The sequence below is a fragment of the Salvelinus namaycush genome, unplaced genomic scaffold (assembly GCF_016432855.1).
Source record: "Salvelinus namaycush isolate Seneca unplaced genomic scaffold, SaNama_1.0 Scaffold3795, whole genome shotgun sequence".
Classification (NCBI taxonomy): Eukaryota; Metazoa; Chordata; class Actinopteri; order Salmoniformes; family Salmonidae; genus Salvelinus; species Salvelinus namaycush.
Window position 1 is genome coordinate 399 of NW_024060780.1, and position 20,447 is coordinate 20,845.

At 39.6% G+C, this 20,447-nt stretch overlaps 6 non-coding genes and 7 pseudogenes across 6 annotated transcripts; all 13 read right to left on the minus strand.

Annotated features, from left to right (window-relative positions):
• Positions 1-286: 286 nt before the first annotated feature.
• LOC120040775 lies at positions 287-433 on the minus strand (annotated as a pseudogene).
• A 693-nt stretch (positions 434-1,126) lies between these two features.
• On the minus strand, positions 1,127-1,245 carry LOC120040773. The gene has a single exon (XR_005475753.1). It is a non-coding gene; the product is annotated as a 5S ribosomal RNA (ribosomal RNA).
• Positions 1,246-1,930: 685 nt separating this feature from the next.
• On the minus strand, positions 1,931-2,077 carry LOC120040776 (annotated as a pseudogene).
• Positions 2,078-4,592: 2,515 nt separating this feature from the next.
• On the minus strand, positions 4,593-4,711 carry LOC120040782. The gene has a single exon (XR_005475755.1). It is a non-coding gene; the product is annotated as a 5S ribosomal RNA (ribosomal RNA).
• Positions 4,712-5,396: 685 nt separating this feature from the next.
• LOC120040777 lies at positions 5,397-5,543 on the minus strand (annotated as a pseudogene).
• Positions 5,544-6,236: 693 nt separating this feature from the next.
• On the minus strand, positions 6,237-6,355 carry LOC120040783. The gene has a single exon (XR_005475756.1). It is a non-coding gene; the product is annotated as a 5S ribosomal RNA (ribosomal RNA).
• Positions 6,356-7,042: 687 nt separating this feature from the next.
• On the minus strand, positions 7,043-7,189 carry LOC120040778 (annotated as a pseudogene).
• A 693-nt stretch (positions 7,190-7,882) lies between these two features.
• On the minus strand, positions 7,883-8,001 carry LOC120040784. The gene has a single exon (XR_005475757.1). It is a non-coding gene; the product is annotated as a 5S ribosomal RNA (ribosomal RNA).
• A 688-nt stretch (positions 8,002-8,689) lies between these two features.
• Positions 8,690-8,836, minus strand: LOC120040779 (annotated as a pseudogene).
• Positions 8,837-15,851: 7,015 nt separating this feature from the next.
• Positions 15,852-15,998, minus strand: LOC120040780 (annotated as a pseudogene).
• Positions 15,999-18,514: 2,516 nt separating this feature from the next.
• Positions 18,515-18,633, minus strand: LOC120040785. The gene has a single exon (XR_005475758.1). It is a non-coding gene; the product is annotated as a 5S ribosomal RNA (ribosomal RNA).
• A 689-nt stretch (positions 18,634-19,322) lies between these two features.
• On the minus strand, positions 19,323-19,472 carry LOC120040781 (annotated as a pseudogene).
• Positions 19,473-20,154: 682 nt separating this feature from the next.
• Positions 20,155-20,273, minus strand: LOC120040774. Its single transcript, XR_005475754.1, has one exon. It is a non-coding gene; the product is annotated as a 5S ribosomal RNA (ribosomal RNA).
• Positions 20,274-20,447: the final 174 nt, after the last annotated feature.

Consider the following 20,447-nt stretch of genomic DNA (forward strand, 5'->3'; position numbering starts at 1 on the left):
CGTATGACACATCATGACCGGGGGGGGGGGGTTAGAGTGGCTTCTCAACTATCTCCTGATTGAAGTACCAGCGTGGCATAAATACAATGCTGCATTTCGCAACATAATGTTTCGACAAAATGCCAACAATATTTTGCTACAAACAAATGTTTCCACCTTTCGATTGGTCCACAAAGTCTCCTTCACAACTGACTTCAAAGATCTCCATAAGCACAGTCAGTTGACTCAAGTCATCCTTAAGCCTGCCGCCAAGCAACAGTTTATCATTAACAAAGACATCAGGGTAAAGCTCAAACGAGCACTACCATAAATTTTGCAATCGGATTCCCACATTTGGAAAATTCGCAAGGGGTCAGCACAGCCAGAGTGCAATGGCTGAGCCCCACACCGGGTGAACCACCTTCTTGATCACGGTATCTCTTCTGCTTAGTGGAGGAAAAGTGTCTCCAGTGCCAACATTTTCCGCTAACGGTAACCACTTTGTGTTCTGATAATATCATATCACATCGACCTGCGTTAAATGCCGTTTAGGAATGCACTTGCACACAGAGTAGTGAAAAAGTAGTTTATTTTGTTTACTAGATTATATCAGTGAACCACTAGATTCCCATCATGCAACACTGTCGAAAAAATCACCAATTACTTTTTAATATCTTAACCCATCTGATATCACAAATGTTTGCGATATGACGAAATACAATCACATTCAGACACACACACACACACACAGACAAATGCATGAAACCAATTGATTTATTATCGATAACATCTCAGATTCTCTTGTGCTTTTGATTTACTCCATAAAAGAAGGGTTGTAATTCCAACATGGAAAACACAGGGCCATCAGACACCAGTCCAGTTCCACTCCTCACCAGCATTATTTCCTTTGATCATTTGAACAGGGCGAGGGAGCACAGAGCACACACAAGCTGCATTCAGTAACAATATTCTTATTTGTCTTATGCATAAAAGGCAGTTGCTCCCTGACAACACAAGGAACTTTGATCGTATTAAAAGGGCAGGGGAGACTAGCCCATAGAAGCTGCATTTAGTCAATTCAGCATCAAATGCTTACTACAAGGCAGTGTTGCTGATGAAATAATGCCACACCCCCTAGTGGACAAAAGGCTTACAGCACCTGGTATTCCCAGGCGGTCTCCCATCCAAGTACTAACCAGGCCCGACCCTGCTTAGCTTCCGAGATCAGACGAGATCGGGCATATTCAGGCTGGTATGGCCGTAAGCGAAGGTACATCTCTTGGTACACCATATAAAGTCAAAGTGAGTCTGATAAACAGACATTGCATTCTCACCAATTAGATAAGCAGCTTGAACTTTGGCTCACTCAAAAAGTGGAAGAAATTACATATACTGTAGCCATCACTTTTTAGCACAGATAGTTGGATGAAATACAAACAAACCTTGCTAACATTTCAAAGCGAGGGCACATATTTCAGCCTTGTGGGAAAAAAACGGACAAATACAATGACTTCTGACAAATACATCATCAGCAACAGTTTCCCATGCAGCTATCCTACTAGCCACAATAAATACACAAAAGCTCTGGATGTTGAAAACCTATTGCATTGTTCTGTGCTAAGGAGGAACGCATGTATGGACAATTTCATATTGGAAGCGCATGGGGCGCGTATGACACATCATGACCGGGGGGGGGTTAGAGTGGCTTCTCAACTATCTCCTGATTGAAGTACCAGCGTGGCATAAATACAATGCTGCATTTCGCAACATAATGTTTCGACAAAATGCCAACAATATTTTGCTACAAACAAATGTTTCCACCTTTCGATTGGTCCACAAAGTCTCCTTCACAACTGACTTCAAAGATCTCCATAAGCACAGTCAGTTGACTCAAGTCATCCTTAAGCCTGCCGCCAAGCAACAGTTTATCATTAACAAAGACATCAGGGTAAAGCTCAAACGAGCACTACCATAAATTTTGCAATCGGATTCCCACATTTGGAAAATTCGCAAGGGGTCAGCACAGCCAGAGTGCAATGGCTGAGCCCCACACCGGGTGAACCACCTTCTTGATCACGGTATCTCTTCTGCTTAGTGGAGGAAAAGTGTCTCCAGTGCCAACATTTTCCGCTAACGGTAACCACTTTGTGTTCTGATAATATCATATCACATCGACCTGCGTTAAATGCCGTTTAGGAATGCACTTGCACACAGAGTAGTGAAAAAGTAGTTTATTTTGTTTACTAGATTATATCAGTGAACCACTAGATTCCCATCATGCAACACTGTCGAAAAAATCACCAATTACTTTTTAATATCTTAACCCATCTGATATCACAAATGTTTGCGATATGACGAAATACAATCACATTCAGACACACACACACACACACAGACAAATGCATGAAACCAATTGATTTATTATCGATAACATCTCAGATTCTCTTGTGCTTTTGATTTACTCCATAAAAGAAGGGTTGTAATTCCAACATGGAAAACACAGGGCCATCAGACACCAGTCCAGTTCCACTCCTCACCAGCATTATTTCCTTTGATCATTTGAACAGGGCGAGGGAGCACAGAGCACACACAAGCTGCATTCAGTAACAATATTCTTATTTGTCTTATGCATAAAAGGCAGTTGCTCCCTGACAACACAAGGAACTTTGATCGTATTAACCTTTACCGAACCTCAACCCCGTATCCGGGATCACCCCCCACCCCCCACACACTGATTAGCATAGCTAGCATAGCTTCACAAGTAGATAGTAGCATCTAAATATCATTAAATCACAAGTCCAAGACACCAGATGAAAGATACAGATCTTGTGAATAAAGCCACCATTTCAGATTTTTAAAATGTTTTACAGGGAAGACAAAATATGTAAATCTATTAGCTAAACACGTTAGCAAAATACACCACTATTCTAACTCCATCAGTTTCTTACTCCTTCAGGTGCTATCACCAATTCGGCTCAACTAAGATATTGATAGCCAATAACCTATAAAAAAAACCATCAGATGACAGTCTGATAACATATTCATGGTATAGGATAGTTTTTGTTAGAAAAAAGTGCATATTTCAGGTAGAAATCACAGTTTACAATTGCACCGACCATCACAAATCGACTAGAATTACTAGATAGAGCAACGTGTATGACCAATTTACTCATCATAAAACATTTCATAAAAATAGACAAAGCATAGCAATGGAAAGACCCAGTTCTTGTGATTTCAGACCATATTTCAGATTTTCTAAGCGTTTTTCAGCGAAAACACAATAAATCGATAAGTTAGCATACTACATGTGCAAACGTTACCAGAGCATCGATTCCAGCCAAAGAGCGCTATAACGTCAACATCGCCAAAAGATATTAATTTTTTCACTAACCTTCTCAGAATTCTTCCGATGACACTCCTGTAACATCATTTTACAACATACATATACAGTTTGTTCGAAAAGGTGCATATTTAGCCATACAAAACCGTGGTTACACAATAAAAATACTAGGAAATCAAGCCTCAATATGTCTGACGTCATCTATCAGAGTGATCTAGTTTAATTGAAAGCTAATCATATACTTGACTAAAAAATACAGGGTTGACAGGAATCGAAAGACAAATTAGTTCTTAATGCAACCGCTGATTTACATTTGTAAAATTATCCTTACTTTTCAATACAGGGTTCGCCAAGTGAAGCTATACCAAACAAAATGGCGAAATATGCGTTTAAAATATTTCGACAGAACAACAATTTATCATATTAAATATTGCTTACTATGAGCTGTTCTTCCATCATATTCTTGGGCAATGTATCCTTTCTATGTTATAAACGTCTTTTGGTCGATAGATGTCCTCTGTCCTTCGAAATATCCACTAACGATCGAACGGGACCCCAAAACGTGTCCAAAGTTTCAGAGTGCACAACAAAGAAATTCCTCAAAATCGCACTAAACGGATATAATTTCCTATAAAACGGTTTAAATTAACTACCTTATGATGTTTCTAAGTCCTATATCGAATTAAATTACAGACGGATACATTTCAAGTTGATAACCGAGCCTGTGAAAATGGCGTCCGGAGGTCCCTTCCTGCGTAAGGGCGAGCGTCGAAAGGGGGGCTACTCTCACTCCTTGGTCTTTTATAACCTCTGAGAGCTACGGAGAAGGCCCATTCCACTTCTCATTGGTTACTGACATCCAGGGGAAGGCGGGTGCAGTTCGTGTCGTTCCATAGGATAGACAGAGACCTTAAAAACTGATCTGAAACCAGAGCTTCGCTCTCAGACCTATCACTGTCTGTCATGGATTTCGCTGTAGAAAGAGTTCTGGGTCACCCACAGACATCATTCCAACTTTGTATGAAACTAGAAAGTGTTTTCTTTCCAATAGAATTAATAATATGCATATTGTACGAGCAAGAATTGAGTACTAGGCAGTTTAATTTGGAGACGACAAAATGCTAATTCGGAACAGCACCCCCTGTAGTCGCAAGAAGTTAAAAGGGCAGGGGAGACTAGCCCATAGAAGCTGCATTTAGTCAATTCAGCATCAAATGCTTACTACAAGGCAGTGTTGCTGATGAAATAATGCCACACCCCCTAGTGGACAAAAGGCTTACAGCACCTGGTATTCCCAGGCGGTCTCCCATCCAAGTACTAACCAGGCCCGACCCTGCTTAGCTTCCGAGATCAGACGAGATCGGGCATATTCAGGCTGGTATGGCCGTAAGCGAAGGTACATCTCTTGGTACACCATATAAAGTCAAAGTGAGTCTGATAAACAGACATTGCATTCTCACCAATTAGATAAGCAGCTTGAACTTTGGCTCACTCAAAAAGTGGAAGAAATTACATATACTGTAGCCATCACTTTTTAGCACAGATAGTTGGATGAAATACAAACAAACCTTGCTAACATTTCAAAGCGAGGGCACATATTTCAGCCTTGTGGAAAAAAACGGACAAATACAATGACTTCTGACAAATACATCATCAGCAACAGTTTCCCATGCAGCTATCCTACTAGCCACAATAAATACACAAAAGCTCTGGATGTTGAAAACCTATTGCATTGTTCTGTGCTAAGGAGGAACGCATGTATGGACAATTTCATATTGGAAGCGCATGGGGCGCGTATGACACATCATGACCGGGGGGGGGGTTAGAGTGGCTTCTCAACTATCTCCTGATTGAAGTACCAGCGTGGCATAAATACAATGCTGCATTTCGCAACATAATGTTTCGACAAAATGCCAACAATATTTTGCTACAAACAAATGTTTCCACCTTTCGATTGGTCCACAAAGTCTCCTTCACAACTGACTTCAAAGATCTCCATAAGCACAGTCAGTTGACTCAAGTCATCCTTAAGCCTGCCGCCAAGCAACAGTTTATCATTAACAAAGACATCAGGGTAAAGCTCAAACGAGCACTACCATAAATTTTGCAATCGGATTCCCACATTTGGAAAATTCGCAAGGGGTCAGCACAGCCAGAGTGCAATGGCTGAGCCCCACACCGGGTGAACCACCTTCTTGATCACGGTATCTCTTCTGCTTAGTGGAGGAAAAGTGTCTCCAGTGCCAACATTTTCCGCTAACGGTAACCACTTTGTGTTCTGATAATATCATATCACATCGACCTGCGTTAAATGCCGTTTAGGAATGCACTTGCACACAGAGTAGTGAAAAAGTAGTTTATTTTGTTTACTAGATTATATCAGTGAACCACTAGATTCCCATCATGCAACACTGTCGAAAAAATCACCAATTACTTTTTAATATCTTAACCCATCTGATATCACAAATGTTTGCGATATGACGAAATACAATCACATTCAGACACACACACACACACACAGACAAATGCATGAAACCAATTGATTTATTATCGATAACATCTCAGATTCTCTTGTGCTTTTGATTTACTCCATAAAAGAAGGGTTGTAATTCCAACATGGAAAACACAGGGCCATCAGACACCAGTCCAGTTCCACTCCTCACCAGCATTATTTCCTTTGATCATTTGAACAGGGCGAGGGAGCACAGAGCACACACAAGCTGCATTCAGTAACAATATTCTTATTTGTCTTATGCATAAAAGGCAGTTGCTCCCTGACAACACAAGGAACTTTGATCGTATTAAAAGGGCAGGGGAGACTAGCCCATAGAAGCTGCATTTAGTCAATTCAGCATCAAATGCTTACTACAAGGCAGTGTTGCTGATGAAATAATGCCACACCCCCTAGTGGACAAAAGGCTTACAGCACCTGGTATTCCCAGGCGGTCTCCCATCCAAGTACTAACCAGGCCCGACCCTGCTTAGCTTCCGAGATCAGACGAGATCGGGCATATTCAGGCTGGTATGGCCGTAAGCGAAGGTACATCTCTTGGTACACCATATAAAGTCAAAGTGAGTCTGATAAACAGACATTGCATTCTCACCAATTAGATAAGCAGCTTGAACTTTGGCTCACTCAAAAAGTGGAAGAAATTACATATACTGTAGCCATCACTTTTTAGCACAGATAGTTGGATGAAATACAAACAAACCTTGCTAACATTTCAAAGCGAGGGCACATATTTCAGCCTTGTGGGAAAAAAACGGACAAATACAATGACTTCTGACAAATACATCATCAGCAACAGTTTCCCATGCAGCTATCCTACTAGCCACAATAAATACACAAAAGCTCTGGATGTTGAAAACCTATTGCATTGTTCTGTGCTAAGGAGGAACGCATGTATGGACAATTTCATATTGGAAGCGCATGGGGCGCGTATGACACATCATGACCGGGGGGGGGGGTTAGAGTGGCTTCTCAACTATCTCCTGATTGAAGTACCAGCGTGGCATAAATACAATGCTGCATTTCGCAACATAATGTTTCGACAAAATGCCAACAATATTTTGCTACAAACAAATGTTTCCACCTTTCGATTGGTCCACAAAGTCTCCTTCACAACTGACTTCAAAGATCTCCATAAGCACAGTCAGTTGACTCAAGTCATCCTTAAGCCTGCCGCCAAGCAACAGTTTATCATTAACAAAGACATCAGGGTAAAGCTCAAACGAGCACTACCATAAATTTTGCAATCGGATTCCCACATTTGGAAAATTCGCAAGGGGTCAGCACAGCCAGAGTGCAATGGCTGAGCCCCACACCGGGTGAACCACCTTCTTGATCACGGTATCTCTTCTGCTTAGTGGAGGAAAAGTGTCTCCAGTGCCAACATTTTCCGCTAACGGTAACCACTTTGTGTTCTGATAATATCATATCACATCGACCTGCGTTAAATGCCGTTTAGGAATGCACTTGCACACAGAGTAGTGAAAAAGTAGTTTATTTTGTTTACTAGATTATATCAGTGAACCACTAGATTCCCATCATGCAACACTGTCGAAAAAATCACCAATTACTTTTTAATATCTTAACCCATCTGATATCACAAATGTTTGCGATATGACGAAATACAATCACATTCAGACACACACACACACACACAGACAAATGCATGAAACCAATTGATTTATTATCGATAACATCTCAGATTCTCTTGTGCTTTTGATTTACTCCATAAAAGAAGGGTTGTAATTCCAACATGGAAAACACAGGGCCATCAGACACCAGTCCAGTTCCACTCCTCACCAGCATTATTTCCTTTGATCATTTGAACAGGGCGAGGGAGCACAGAGCACACACAAGCTGCATTCAGTAACAATATTCTTATTTGTCTTATGCATAAAAGGCAGTTGCTCCCTGACAACACAAGGAACTTTGATCGTATTAAAAGGGCAGGGGAGACTAGCCCATAGAAGCTGCATTTAGTCAATTCAGCATCAAATGCTTACTACAAGGCAGTGTTGCTGATGAAATAATGCCACACCCCCTAGTGGACAAAAGGCTTACAGCACCTGGTATTCCCAGGCGGTCTCCCATCCAAGTACTAACCAGGCCCGACCCTGCTTAGCTTCCGAGATCAGACGAGATCGGGCATATTCAGGCTGGTATGGCCGTAAGCGAAGGTACATCTCTTGGTACACCATATAAAGTCAAAGTGAGTCTGATAAACAGACATTGCATTCTCACCAATTAGATAAGCAGCTTGAACTTTGGCTCACTCAAAAAGTGGAAGAAATTACATATACTGTAGCCATCACTTTTTAGCACAGATAGTTGGATGAAATACAAACAAACCTTGCTAACATTTCTAAAGCGAGGGCACATATTTCAGCCTTGTGGGAAAAAAACGGACAAATACAATGACTTCTGACAAATACATCATCAGCAACAGTTTCCCATGCAGCTATCCTACTAGCCACAATAAATACACAAAAGCTCTGGATGTTGAAAACCTATTGCATTGTTCTGTGCTAAGGAGGAACGCATGTATGGACAATTTCATATTGGAAGCGCATGGGGCGCGTATGACACATCATGACCGGGGGGGGGGGTTAGAGTGGCTTCTCAACTATCTCCTGATTGAAGTACCAGCGTGGCATAAATACAATGCTGCATTTCGCAACATAATGTTTCGACAAAATGCCAACAATATTTTGCTACAAACAAATGTTTCCACCTTTCGATTGGTCCACAAAGTCTCCTTCACAACTGACTTCAAAGATCTCCATAAGCACAGTCAGTTGACTCAAGTCATCCTTAAGCCTGCCGCCAAGCAACAGTTTATCATTAACAAAGACATCAGGGTAAAGCTCAAACGAGCACTACCATAAATTTTGCAATCGGATTCCCACATTTGGAAAATTCGCAAGGGGTCAGCACAGCCAGAGTGCAATGGCTGAGCCCCACACCGGGTGAACCACCTTCTTGATCACGGTATCTCTTCTGCTTAGTGGAGGAAAAGTGTCTCCAGTGCCAACATTTTCCGCTAACGGTAACCACTTTGTGTTCTGATAATATCATATCACATCGACCTGCGTTAAATGCCGTTTAGGAATGCACTTGCACACAGAGTAGTGAAAAAGTAGTTTATTTTGTTTACTAGATTATATCAGTGAACCACTAGATTCCCATCATGCAACACTGTCGAAAAAATCACCAATTACTTTTTAATATCTTAACCCATCTGATATCACAAATGTTTGCGATATGACGAAATACAATCACATTCAGACACACACACACACACACAGACAAATGCATGAAACCAATTGATTTATTATCGATAACATCTCAGATTCTCTTGTGCTTTTGATTTACTCCATAAAAGAAGGGTTGTAATTCCAACATGGAAAACACAGGGCCATCAGACACCAGTCCAGTTCCACTCCTCACCAGCATTATTTCCTTTGATCATTTGAACAGGGCGAGGGAGCACAGAGCACACACAAGCTGCATTCAGTAACAATATTCTTATTTGTCTTATGCATAAAAGGCAGTTGCTCCCTGACAACACAAGGAACTTTGATCGTATTAAAAGGGCAGGGGAGACTAGCCCATAGAAGCTGCATTTAGTCAATTCAGCATCAAATGCTTACTACAAGGCAGTGTTGCTGATGAAATAATGCCACACCCCCTAGTGGACAAAAGGCTTACAGCACCTGGTATTCCCAGGCGGTCTCCCATCCAAGTACTAACCAGGCCCGACCCTGCTTAGCTTCCGAGATCAGACGAGATCGGGCATATTTTTTTTTTTTTTATCTTTTATTATGAAAAAACACATAATATTTACAACATTCAATCAATAATAAAAAAGGATGAACAATTCATCCTTTTACAAAATAAAAAAATAAAAAATAAATAAAATAAAACCTATTAAAAAACACAATCATCCACTAAATCCACTTAATAATGAAATACAAGTTTCCCATTTGACAGAATTTCAATAAAAGTACTCCCCCACACAAACAATTTTTCAAAATTTCCTCCACCGTATCTATATATTATCTCTATATCTCTCTCTAATATGCTCCTAAAAAAACCTTCCACACTCACAATTTTCCCTTCATAATGACCTAAATTCCTTCTTAATCTTATCGCATATCTAGCATGACTTAGTATAAAATTCACCAAATTAAAATTTAAAACTTTACTTTTCCCATTTACACCAAAAAGAAACAACCTCCTCCACTCCACCCCAGTAAAAATCTCTTCTCCCCAATGTTTTACTAAAAGCCCTTTTAAAAACTCGTGAAAGTCTTTCAACCTACTACATTCAATAAAAAAGTGCATCAAATTTTCCACCCCCGTACCACAAATATCGCATTCTCTTTTAATATCCCTATTTATTTGATGCAAAACCACATTTGTAAAAATCCTATTATGTTTCAATTTAAAATCATTGTCTTCACATTCTATAAAATTATATTTTACATTTACATTCTTCCATATTGATTTTACATCCATGTTTGGAAACACCCTAGACCACACTTTCTCCGCAGCAGGACTTTTTATCTCTTTTAAAATACATTTTCTATAAACCATTTTAACTTTTAGACCTGATAAATCATGTTTCTCCCCATTACTTTCATAATATAAAACTGGTAAAGCCCTAGATCTTTTGACCACCTCTTTGTTTATTAAAATCACCCACTCCCCGGGAATACATCCTAATATTTTCTTGTACATATTCTCCACAGTAGTTTTACTTATTTCTTCATCTACTTCAACCACATTGTCATATATAGCCTGAAATGGAAGAAACCCAGGAATTACCTCATATGCTATGTCACCTATCTGCCTCATCCCAGCCCTCATAAAATATTTACAAAACAACATCATATTATTGCACTTTATCTTTGGATTTAAAAATATCGGCTGATTTAAAATATTTTCTAAACTGGTACATTCATAATAAATATTTGGTAAAAACCGCCCCCAAGCCTCAAACACTTCTCTGTAAAACAAAGGTATATTACCTAACATTTCCTTCTTCATACTCATCAATAAACCATTGTCCCCCATCCTCCCAACCTCCTGCAAATACTCTTTAAAAAACCTTTTCCACCCATAATCCAATTCACCAAATAAATATTTCCGTACCATTTTTACTCTAATTGCTGTTTTCCTTACACTTAAATCTACCAACTTCAAACCCCCCTCCTCATAACCTGCAATCAAAGTTTTAAAAGCTATTCTCACCCCCTTCCCTTCCCATAAAAAATCAACTACAATTTTATTCATTTCAGATAAAACCCATTCTGGCATATCCAAAACATTCATTACATAAATAAATATTGACATCAACAATGAATTTATGACAATTACTTTCCCTTTTAATTTCAAAGACCTCCCCCTCCACATATTTACCACCTTTCTAACTTTATTTATTACACCACTCCATGTCAAATCCCTAGCTTCCATTTCTTTCACCCCTAAAAACACTCCTAATACCTTAAAATAATCTTTAACCACTTTAAAAGGAAAATTCCCCTCATTAATCTTCCCAATATACATTACTACTGACTTCTCCATGTTAACCTTTGCACCCGATGCTTGTCCATATACTTTAAAACACTCCATCACCCTTTTTACACTACCCTCATCTCTAACTGTTATAGTGGTATCATCTGCGTATTGATGTATCAAACTAAAACCTCCTTGCGGAGTCTCTACACAATTTATAAGATTATCTCTTTTAAGAAATGCTGCTAAAGGTTCTACCGATAAAACGAATAATAAAGCTGATAAAGGACACCCCTGTCTCACAGATCTCTCAAGAATAAAAGAATCGGTTAAAACCCCATTACATTTCACCCTACTTTTTGCCTTCTTATATAATAATTTTATCCATCCTATTATTCTATTACCAAAACCATATTTATCCATTACCCTAAACATAAAATCATGTTCCACCCTATCAAAAGCTTTATTTAAATCTATGCTTAAAACAATTCCCCCCATCTTATCATGATTCATTTTATTTATCACATCTCTAATTGTATTAATTGTATCCGCAATATCTCTACCAGGCACACTATAATTCTGTGTAGGTGCTATAATATCATTTAAAACTTGCTTCATTCTATTTGCCAGTATCTTTGCTAAAATCTTATAATCCGAATTTAATAAACTAATTGGCCTATAATTCTCCAATTTTAATTTACTCCCCTTATTTTTATATAAAATCGTTATCAGCCCTGTCACCATAGATTCAGAAATACTATCATTATCCTCCATATATTGATAAACTTCCAATAAAATAGGTGCTAAAAAACTGGCATATATTTTATAAAACTCTGCAATTATTCCATCTACTCCAGGACTCTTATTTACTTGTAAACCCTTAATCGCATCTTTAACTTCAGTCAATGTTATCTTCCCATCACACATTTGTTTATCCTCTACATTAATTTGCACATCCACACTATCCAATATCTCCTTTACACACCCCTCATCCACCTCCCCTTTCTTAAATAAATCCTTATAAAAATTCTGCACTGTTTCTAAAACCTCTACATAATCATTGACAACTTCACCCTTTATATTTTCGATCTCTCTAATATATGTTCTCCTCTGTTTATTCTTCTCTAAACCAAGAAAAAATGAAGTACATTTCTCCCCCTCCAAAACATACTTTGCCTTACTTCTTATAATTGCACCCTTACACTTATCTATTTCATATTTAGTCAATTGTGCTTTTAATTCCAAAAACTTTCCTATATTATAATTAGGTTCACTGTCACACTTCCTCATTTCTTTATCCAATTTAGCCCTCAACTCATTTTCTTCTCTTTTCATCCTACCTCTCTTTTTCCTTGCATATCCTATACTAAAAACTTTTATTTTTTCCTTAACCTTATCCCACCATGAACACTTATCATTCTCTTTCTGCTTATCCTCCATTTCACATGCTATCAAAGATTTAAGTTGTTTCCCATATTCCTCATCTCCCAAATACCCTGCATTCATACACCATATTCCACCCCCTGTTCTTTCCTTATCTAATCCCACTGAAAATGTTAAACCTGCATGATCACTAAAAGTTGTAAAAACATACTTAATATCTTTCATAAAATTCCTTAAACCTTCTTTTACTAAAACCAGATCTATCCTCGTTTGTTTCAAATCCCCTAAAACCACCTGCCTTCTAGAAAATTCTCTTTTTTCTGGATTTTCCTCTCTCCATATATCAATTATTCCTTTTTCTAACATCATCTTCTTTAAAACCCCCCTAGATACATCACTTCTAAAAATAGCTCCTCTTGTCATATCCAGTCTATCCATTTTAACATTAAAATCCCCAACTACAATACAGTTTCCCTCACACCATTTCCCTATTTCTAAAAATAAATCTTTGCGCTCTATTTCAGTATTAGGCGCATAAATATTTATAATTCTAAAAACCATACTCATATATTCAAAATCTACAATTAAAATCCTCCCATTATTATCATTATATATCTGTTTCACATTATCCACCACATCCCTCCTCAATAAAATAGCAACCCCACTTGAATTCCCTCTGCCGTTGTTTACATAAATAAAATCCCTCCATATTTTTTTAACTTCTAAAACACATACATTATCCCAGTGCGTCTCTTGAATACATAAAATATCTGACTTCTTCATTTTTATTATTCTATTAAATTTTCCCATTGTCCTCAATCCATTTGCATTTATTGACATTATATTTACCATTCTAATAAATAATAAAATGATAAAATATAATTTCATTTTCCTCTACCTGTTATCCAGTTTCTTTCCTCTTCCACCCTTTCTCTCCCCCTCTTCCCGCCGCTTTCCTCTTCCTGTATCCTTCCCTCGTTCTTTCAATCTTTTCTCCATCCTCCGTATCCGATATCTCTTCCAAGTCCATGTTTTCCAGCCAACTCACCCTCTTGACATCCACATCCGTTGTACTCCCCGTATTCATCTCCGCTTCTTGTATAGTCGTTGTGCTCCCCGTGCTCATCACCGTCTCTGGTATTGTCATCAACTCCATAACCCCCTCCATTTCTTCACCCCCCGAGCTACTTGTTAGTGCTGTGCCTTCCCCCAAAACCTGTGAGTCCCCCGTGCTTCCCCCCATTCCACTCCCCCCCTCCTCCTGAAAACTCCCTCTTCTTACTTCTGAGTCCATACTGCTCCCAATTTCATTTATCTTCTGGTCCTTCTTCCTTCTTCCTTCCTCCGTCTCTCCACCCTCCACCACGTCCTCTCCTCCATCTTCTTCTCCTTCTTTCGACAATACAACTGCTTCCTCGAATAGTGTTTGACTCCCCTCTCCAGCCCTAACCTCTCCACAGTTGCACTCCGCCACTCTCTTTCTGCATCCACCACAAAAATTCCTTTCCTTCTCTCCATCACATTCCCTCGCATAGTGTCCTTGATTGCCACACTTAAAACACTTAAATTCCGGGCAGTCTTTAACTATGTGCCCGGGTTGAATACACATACGACACACTCTGACCTGTTTGTCATGGATGACTCTGAAATATTCTGCTCCCTCCAACGTCTCAATTCTTGTAGAATAAGGTAATGATGTCACTTTTTCTGTGAACTTGACCTTGCAGAAACGTGTCCCGTCAACCACCTCTGTTCCTGGCCAAACTCTCCTCCTTATCTCCGAGACAGCCGCCACTCCCCAGCTACTCAGCTTGCCCAGTATCACACCGTCTTCTACATATACTGGGAGATTCATGAACGACACCACCACTTCCTTCACATTAATATCTCTCGCCAGAATCTTTGTATCCTTTATTCTTAATCCATCCATTAGACGTTCTTTTCCTTTTTCATTTCTCATCGTAATTTCGTACTTCTTCTCCCCTTTCATTCGGCATCCCACCACCTCTCCACACACCTCCTTAATTGCTCTTAGTATTTCCATTGTCGTCACCTTGTCTTCTCCTTCCAACTCAATTGCCACCGTGTATTCCTTGCCATATTTCATTTCTTCTTTATCTTCATTTTTCTTCCGTTGCGCCTTTTCGTTGTCTTTGTCCATTCCGTTTGTCTTTCCCATGTTGTCCGTCATAGTAAAAAAATGAATCCAAAAAACTCTCCCCCAAGCAGAAAAACTGCAAGGGGGAAGACTAACCAAACTTAAAACTATTCAACTGAAGAAAATAATAAATTATATTGCAAAAACCAATTAATTAACAAAAATAGCTCTCGAGCAAACACTCTCCAGCAAACACTCACTCACAGCTCAAAACTCGCACCTGTCGTCACTTCTCCAATCAGGAAATGCGCATTCAGGCTGGTATGGCCGTAAGCGAAGGTACATCTCTTGGTACACCATATAAAGTCAAAGTGAGTCTGATAAACAGACATTGCATTCTCACCAATTAGATAAGCAGCTTGAACTTTGGCTCACTCAAAAAGTGGAAGAAATTACATATACTGTAGCCATCACTTTTTAGCACAGATAGTTGGATGAAATACAAACAAACCTTGCTAACATTTCAAAGCGAGGGCACATATTTCAGCCTTGTGGAAAAAAACGGAAAAATACAATGACTTCTGACAAATACATCATCAGCAACAGTTTCCCATGCAGCTATCCTACTAGCCACAATAAATACACAAAAGCTCTGGATGTTGAAAACCTATTGCATTGTTCTGTGCTAAGGAGGAACGCATGTATGGACAATTTCATATTGGAAGCGCATGACACATCATGACGGGGGGGGGGGGGGGGGGGGGGGGGGGTTAGAGTGGCTTCTCAACTATCTCCTGATTGAAGTACCAGCGTGGCATAAATACAATGCTGCATTTCGCAACATAATGTTTCGACAAAATGCCAACAATATTTTGCTACAAACAAATGTTTCCACCTTTCGATTGGTCCACAAAGTCTCCTTCACAACTGACTTCAAAGATCTCCATAAGCACAGTCAGTTGACTCAAGTCATCCTTAAGCCTGCCGCCAAGCAACAGTTTATCATTAACAAAGACATCAGGGTAAAGCTCAAACGAGCACTACCATAAATTTTGCAATCGGATTCCCACATTTGGAAAATTCGCAAGGGGTCAGCACAGCCAGAGTGCAATGGCTGAGCCCCACACCGGGTGAACCACCTTCTTGATCACGATATCTCTTCTGCTTAGTGGAGGAAAAGTGTCTCCAGTGCCAACATTTTCCGCTAACGGTAACCACTTTGTGTTCTGATAATATCATATCACATCGACCTGCGTTAAATGCCGTTTAGGAATGCACTTGCACACAGAGTAGTGAAAAAGTAGTTTATTTTGTTTACTAGATTATATCAGTGAACCACTAGATTCCCATCATGCAACACTGTCGAAAAAATCACCAATTACTTTTTAATATCTTAACCCATCTGATATCACAAATGTTTGCGATATGACGAAATACAATCACATTCAGACACACACACACACACACAGACAAATGCATGAAACCAATTGATTTATTATCGATAACATCTCAGATTCTCTTGTGCTTTTGATTTACTCCATAAAAGAAGGGTTGTAATTCCAACATGGAAAACACAGGGCCATCTGACACCAGTCCAGTTCCACTCCTCACCAGCATTATTTCCTTTGATCATTTGAACAGGGCGAGGGAGCACAGAGCACACACAAGCTGCATTCAGTAACAATATTCTTATTTGTCTTATGCATAAAAGGCAGTTGCTCCCTGACAACACAAGGAACTTTGATCGTATTAACCTTTACCGAACCTCAACCCCGTATCCGGGATCACCCCCCACCCCCCACACACTGATTAGCATAGCTAGCATAGCTTCACAAGTAGATAGTAGCATCTAAATATCATTAAATCACAAGTCCAAGACACCAGATGAAAGATACAGATCTTGTGAATAAAGCCACCATTTCAGATTTTTAAAATGTTTTACAGGGAAGACAAAATATGTAAATCTATTAGCTAAACACGTTAGCAAAATACACCACTATTCTAACTCCATCAGTTTCTTACTCCTTCAGGTGCTATCACCAATTCGGCTCAACTAAGATATTGATAGCCAATAACCTATAAAAAAAACCATCAGATGACAGTCTGATAACATATTCATGGTATAGGATAGTTTTTGTTAGAAAAAAGTGCATATTTCAGGTAGAAATCACAGTTTACAATTGCACCGACCATCACAAATCGACTAGAATTACTAGATAGAGCAACGTGTATGACCAATTTACTCATCATAAAACATTTCATAAAAATAGACAAAGCATAGCAATGGAAAGACCCAGTTCTTGTGATTTCAGACCATATTTCAGATTTTCTAAGCGTTTTTCAGCGAAAACACAATAAATCGATAAGTTAGCATACTACATGTGCAAACGTTACCAGAGCATCGATTCCAGCCAAAGAGCGCTATAACGTCAACATCGCCAAAAGATATTAATTTTTTCACTAACCTTCTCAGAATTCTTCCGATGACACTCCTGTAACATCATTTTACAACATACATATACAGTTTGTTCGAAAAGGTGCATATTTAGCCATACAAAACCGTGGTTACACAATAAAAATACTAGGAAATCAAGCCTCAATATGTCTGACGTCATCTATCAGAGTGATCTAGTTTAATTGAAAGCTAATCATATACTTGACTAAAAAATACAGGGTTGACAGGAATCGAAAGACAAATTAGTTCTTAATGCAACCGCTGATTTACATTTGTAAAATTATCCTTACTTTTCAATACAGGGTTCGCCAAGTGAAGCTATACCAAACAAAATGGCGAAATATGCGTTTAAAATATTTCGACAGAACAACAATTTATCATATTAAATATTGCTTACTATGAGCTGTTCTTCCATCATATTCTTGGGCAATGTATCCTTTCTATGTTATAAACGTCTTTTGGTCGATAGATGTCCTCTGTCCTTCGAAATATCCACTAACGATCGAACGGGACCCCAAAACGTGTCCAAAGTTTCAGAGTGCACAACAAAGAAATTCCTCAAAATCGCACTAAACGGATATAATTTCCTATAAAACGGTTTAAATTAACTACCTTATGATGTTTCTAAGTCCTATATCGAATTAAATTACAGACGGATACATTTCAAGTTGATAACCGAGCCTGTGAAAATGGCGTCCGGAGGTCCCTTCCTGCGTAAGGGCGAGCGTCGAAAGGGGGGCTACTCTCACTCCTTGGTCTTTTATAACCTCTGAGAGCTACGGAGAAGGCCCATTCCACTTCTCATTGGTTACTGACATCCAGGGGAAGGCGGGTGCAGTTCGTGTCGTTCCATAGGATAGACAGAGACCTTAAAAACTGATCTGAAACCAGAGCTTCGCTCTCAGACCTATCACTGTCTGTCATGGATTTCGCTGTAGAAAGAGTTCTGGGTCACCCACAGACATCATTCCAACTTTGTATGAAACTAGAAAGTGTTTTCTTTCCAATAGAATTAATAATATGCATATTGTACGAGCAAGAATTGAGTACTAGGCAGTTTAATTTGGAGACGACAAAATGCTAATTCGGAACAGCACCCCCTGTAGTCGCAAGAAGTTAAAAGGGCAGGGGGAGACTAGCCCATAGAAGCTGCATTTAGTCAATTCAGCATCAAATGCTTACTACAAGGCAGTGTTGCTGATGAAATAATGCCACACCCCCTAGTGGACAAAAGGCTTACAGCACCTGGTATTCCCAGGCGGTCTCCCATCCAAGTACTAACCAGGCCCGACCCTGCTTAGCTTCCGAGATCAGACGAGATCGGGCATATTCAGGCTGGTATGGCCGTAAGCGAAGGTACATCTCTTGGTACACCATATAAAGTCAAAGTGAGTCTGATAAACAGACATTGCATTCTCACCAATTAGATAAGCAGCTTGAACTTTGGCTCACTCAAAAAGTGGAAGAAATTACATATACTGTAGCCATCACTTTTTAGCACAGATAGTTGGATGAAATACAAACAAACCTTGCTAACATTTCAAAGCGAGGGCACATATTTCAGCCTTGTGGAAAAAAACGGACAAATACAATGACTTCTGACAAATACATCATCAGCAACAGTTTCCCATGCAGCTATCCTACTAGCCACAATAAATTTTACACAAAGCTCTGGATGTTGAAAACCTATTGCATTGTTTCTGTGCTAAGGAGGAACGCATGTATGGACAATTCATATTGAAGCGCATGGGGCGGCGTATGACACATCATGACCGGGGGGGGGGGTTAGAGTGGCTTCTCAACTATCTCCTGATTGAAGTACCAGCGTGGCATAAATACAATGCTGCATTTCGCAACATAATGTTTCGACAAAATGCCAACAATATTTTGCTACAAACAATGTTTCCACCTTTCGATTGGTCCACAAGTCTCCCTTCACAACTGACTTCAAAGATTCTCCATAAGCACAGCAGTGATCTCAAGTCATCCTCAAGCCTGCCGCCAAGGCAACGTTTTATGCATTAACAAAGACATCAGGGTAAAGCTCAAACGAGCCACTACCATAAATCTTTGCAATCGGATTCCCACACTTTGGAAATTCGCAATGGGGTCAGCACAGCCAGAGTGCAATGGCTGAGCCCCACACCGGGTGAACCACATTCTTGATCACGTATCTCTTCTGCCTTAGTGGAGGAAAAGTGTCTCCAGTGCCAACATTTTCCGCTAACGGTAACCACTTTGTGTTCTGATAATATATATCACATCGACCTGCGTTAAATGCCGTTTAGGAATGCACTTGCACACAGAGTAGTGAAAAAGTAGTTTATTTTGTTTACTAGATTATATCAGTGAACCACTAGATTCCCATCATGCAACACTGTCGAAAAAATCACCAATTACTTTTTAATATCTTAACCCATCTGATATCACAAATGTTTGCGATATGACGAAATACAATCACATTCAGACACACACACACACACACAGACAAATGCATGAAACCAATTGATTTATTATCGATAACATCTCAGATTCTCTGTGCTTTTGATTTACTCCATAAAAGAAGGGTTGTAATTCCAACATGGAAAACACAGGGCCATCAGACACCAGTCCAGTTCCACTCCTCACCAGCATTATTCCTTTGATCATTTGAACAGGGCGAGGGAGCACAGAGCCACACAAGCTGCATTCAGTAACTTATTTGTCTTATGCATAAAAGGCAGTTGCTCCCTGACAACACAAGGAACTTTGATCGTATTAAAAGGGCAGGGGAGACTAGCCCATAGAAGCTGCATTTAGTCAATTCAGCATCAAATGCTTACTACAAGGCAGTGTTGCTGATGAAATAATGCAACACCCCCTAGTGGACAAAAGGCTTACAGCACCTGGTATTCCCAGGCGGTCTCCCATCCAAGTACTAACCAGGCCCGACCCTGCTTAGCTTCCGAGATCAGACGAGATCGGGCATATTCAGGCTGGTATGGCCGTAAGCGAAGGTACATCTCTTGGTACACCATATAAAGTCAAAGTGAGTCTGATAAACAGACTGCATTCTCACCAATTAGATAAGCAGCTTGAACTTTGGCTCACTCAAAAAGGAAGAAATTACATATACTGTAGCCATCACTTTTTAGCACAGATAGTTGGATGAAATACAACAAACCTT